The 4276-nt window shown below is 37.9% G+C and overlaps 1 pseudogene; it reads left to right on the top strand.

The window, feature by feature from the left end:
* Window positions 1-2076: 2076 nt before the first annotated feature.
* Window positions 2077-2193, top strand: LOC132154193 (5S ribosomal RNA; annotated as a pseudogene).
* Window positions 2194-4276: the final 2083 nt, after the last annotated feature.

The following is a 4276-nucleotide window of genomic DNA, read 5'->3' as shown; positions in this document are numbered from 1 at the left end:
AATATAGAACCTTTTCTACACTGCTGATAAACGAGGACCCTGGTCTCTCAGTATGTCTCAGGTTATTCTATGTGGCTGAACTGAACTCCTATTAACTGAACAAACAACAACACACAGTTTAAATCTTGGTTTTACTTTCAAAATCAGCAAATGCAAAGTGGAAAACATGTGACAGTGGTCACAAGAAGCTTGGATTGTTTCAAGAATGTGCAACCACATAAAAAGAAAAGATGCTTTTCATTTTTGTGGTATTACATGACACAGACTGGAATGACATTTTGTATATCTGAGCCTTAAACAAGACAAGCTGACCTGTCTGTTTATCTGGTGATAAAACTGGTTTCTGATGACATTGAATGGAAATTCCCAAAAACTTCCCCCTCCAGAGTATCAGACACTATGAAAAGAAATGGGAAACTTTAATGTGTACTCATGACCCCATTAGTACTGAATGATATTAACAACACAAGAGTCCAGGGAACTCTTTCATTCATAAACTGTGTACCATAGAATGTGTTAAATCAGTTGATGGGGTAAACCATCAGCTAAAAAGGAAATGATTGTTATACTATACTGGGCTGTGTTATGTCGATGAACCCAAAAGCAGATGGAATGCTCTCACAAGATTTATTGAAGACAAAAAACAGAAAACAAAACCCACGAGGGGGCAAAACAAGACAAAAGGCAAAAGCCTTGACTAAGACCTGACGATGACTAAACAGTTACTAACAACAAAACAATTTACGTTGAACAGAACTCCAGACAAAATACTCACAGCAAGATATCATTTAAGATAGACAGTGACAAAGCTTGACAACATCTGACAACAGTTGGCAATGAACCGACCCAGGACAGAGAAACACAAGGGGTTTATAAAGGGAGGCTAATAATGAACACAACAGGTGAAACAGATACGCTAATAATTACAAAACAAGGATCACAAGGGGGCGGGGTTACATGACGAGACAACGCAAGCACATGGCCAAACAAATGGCCAACACTGGCAAACATAACATATACGACAAAGACGTGACCTGTGTGACTTCACAATCAAATGACTTCAGGTTGATAGGGAACTGACTGCCACACTTCTCACCATTTTTCTTGTTTTATTTCATGTTTGTTGATTTACTTTAGTTCACCCAAAAATGAAAATTATGTCATTAATGACTCATGACATGAGGGTAATTTTTATATTTGGATGAACTAACCCTTTAATGGCTATAAAGTTTTAGAGCTGTTTTACTGCTGCAATGTATCCCAGCATGTCTTCATTTAATTACTGTTTTTATTAACCTTGGACTTTCTCTGGTGGAGTCGACCCAGCTGTTGTTGTACTCCCATTACTGTTCCTGTATTTCAGCATAAAGCTAAAAGACTGTTTTGTACTGCCATAAATTTGAATAACTTAGCACTTCCACTTGGAGTTTTCTCAGTGTTTTTAGCTCTTTCACTACTGTCATTGCTACGTAAGCCTGAGAAATCCTTTGTGTCTGAATCTGCTCTTTTGTTGTCAATGCTGTACCTTAAAGGGTTAGTTCACCCAGATAGCAAATTTATGTAATTAATAACTCACCCTCATGTTGTTTCAAACCCGTAAGACCTCAGTTCATCTTCAGAACACAGTTTAAGATATTTTAGATTTAGTCCGAGAGCTCTCAGTCCCTCCAGTGAAGCTGTGTGTACGGTATACTGTCCATGTCCAGAAAGGTCAGAAAAACATCATCAAAGTAGTCCATGTGACATCAGAGGGTCAGTTAGAATATTTTGAAGCATCGAAAATACATTTTGGTCCAAAATTAGCAAAAACTACGACTTTATTCAGCATTATCTTCTCTTCCGGGTCTGTTGTGAGAGAGAGTTCAAAACAAAGCAGTTTGTGATATCCGGTTCGAGAACGAATCATTCAATGTAACCGGATCTTTTTGAACCAGTTCACCAAATCGAACTGAATCGTTTTAAACGGTTCGCATCTCTAATACACCTTAATCCACAAATGACTTAAGCTGTTAACTTTTTTAATGTGGCTGACACTCCCTCTGAGTTCAAACAAACCAATATCCCGGAGTAATTCATTCCGGCAGCCATATCACCCTGGAGCCCAAGACCGGTTTCCCACTGAAGCTAAGCAGGGCTGAGCCTGGTCAGTACCTGGATGGGAGACCTCCTGAGAAAACTAGGTTGCTGCTGGAAGAGGTGCTAGTGAGGTCAGCAGGGGGTGCTCACCCTGGGGTCTGTGTGGGTCCTAGCGCCCCAGTGTAGTGATGGGGACACTATACTGTCAACAAGCACCGTCCTTCAGATGAGACGTTAAACCGAGGTCCTGACTCTCTGTGGTCAGTAAAAATCCCAGGATGTCTTTCGTAAAGAGTAGAGGTGTGACCTCGGCATCCTGGCTAAATTCGCCCATTGGCCTCCGACCATCATTGCCTCCTAACAATCCCCATATCTGCTGATTGGCTTCATCACTCTGTCTCCTCTCCACCAGTAAGCTGGTGTGTGGTGGGCGTTCTGGCGCATTATGGCTGCCGTCGCATCATCCAGGTGGATGCTGCACACTGGTGTTGGATGAGGAGATACCCCCTGACTATGTAAAGTGCTTTGAATGCCTAGAAAAGCGCTATATAAATGTAATGAATTATTATTATTATTATTATTTGCTCAAACAGTACACTGACTGAACTGCTGTGAAGAGAGAACTGAAGATGAACACCGAGCCAGATAACGAACAACAGACTGACTCGTTCTCAAGTTACTCATAGTTAATTTTTGGACCAAAATGTATTTTCGATGCTTCAAAATATTCTAACTGACCCTCTGATGTCACATGGACTACTTTGATGATGTTTTTCTTACCTTTCTGGACATGGACAGTATACCGTACACACAGCTTCAATGGAGGGACTGAGAGCTCTCGGACTAAATCTAAAATATCTGAACTGTGTTCAGAAGATAAACGGAGGTCTCACGGGTTTGGAAAGACATGAGGGTGAGTTATTAATGACATAATTTTCATTTTTTCTGTAAACTAACCCTTTAAGCATTCTTACTTTGGAGGACTTTAACACTGAAAAACACAGTTAAGGTCAAAGGTCTCTGTGTCTCTATTGAGTGTTCTGATTTGTTACAACATACTGACCGTTCTGCACATTACAAAAGTCACATATTAGACTTTTATATTGTTAATTTGTCTTTCATGTTTCAGTTTTTCTTTCTTTCTTACCATCTTGCCTTCCTCTTAATATGGATTTCCCCTCTTAGTAAGTCTTACTTAAAAGTTTTACTAGATTGGATTCTTTTGCTCCTTTAAATAAATGGCAAGTATGTTTACAAACACAAGGAGTTTGTCTAATAATTAAAAGTTGAATCCAAGAAAAACTGGCTTTCTTATTCACATCTTCTTTTATGAACATCTAAGTTTTAACTTTGCTAAAGCATGTACTGTATCTATCCCTGCTCACATTCCTCGATAAACCTTTGTCTAATCTTTCTTAAGTTTGAGAAGTACTTCTGCTTAAGACATGATTACATGCTTTGTTTGTGTGAGCTGTATGTTTCAGGTGCTATATCTTAGTGCCACATCTGTGGCATTACAGGGTGTGTGTTGTGTTTTCTTTATTGAATGTGTTAGGTACACATACTACAGATGCCTTTCCTTCAAAGTTTGCAGAAGTCTGCAGTCAACAGATTTGAGATATGCTAGGGTGTCACCATTTGCTTTTGTTCTGTTTTTATTTATTGTAAACATTCTTTTTCAGTAATATGTTTTTTTTGGGGGGGGGGGGGGGGCTTATTGTTTGATTATCATTTTACTTTAATTTATTACTGATTTATTGGTAAAGTTTTGATATTTAAAATGAAAAATTTAATTTAAAATGAAAGTCCGCTTTCAATCACTTCTTTGACTGGGTCTCACTGCATCATTGTGTAATAACAGACAGCAGAATTTACTCACTGAAAGATTTATTCATGAGGGGAATGAGGGAAAGCTTTAATGCAGTGAAGGAGATGCAGACTCACTTCTCAAATCTCAAAACGCTTTTAAGATGCACAGTAATATAGCAAATCCTCTTCACCAAATAAATTCAGTTCAGTTTATTTAGTTTCTATCTAGCTAAAACGAGTTGGAATTTGGAGTAAGTTTATATATATATATATATATATATATATATATATATATATATATATATATATATATATATATATATATTTTTTTTTTTTTTTTTCTTAGGCTTTATGAGAGTTTTTAGGAGTGGAGTAAATTAGACAACTTGGT

Source organism: Carassius carassius, chromosome 1, assembly GCF_963082965.1.
Source record: "Carassius carassius chromosome 1, fCarCar2.1, whole genome shotgun sequence".
NCBI classification, from domain to species: domain Eukaryota; kingdom Metazoa; phylum Chordata; class Actinopteri; order Cypriniformes; family Cyprinidae; genus Carassius; species Carassius carassius.
The sequence above is the reverse complement of the archived record's forward strand: the minus strand, read 5'-3'. Positions and strand labels throughout refer to the sequence as shown.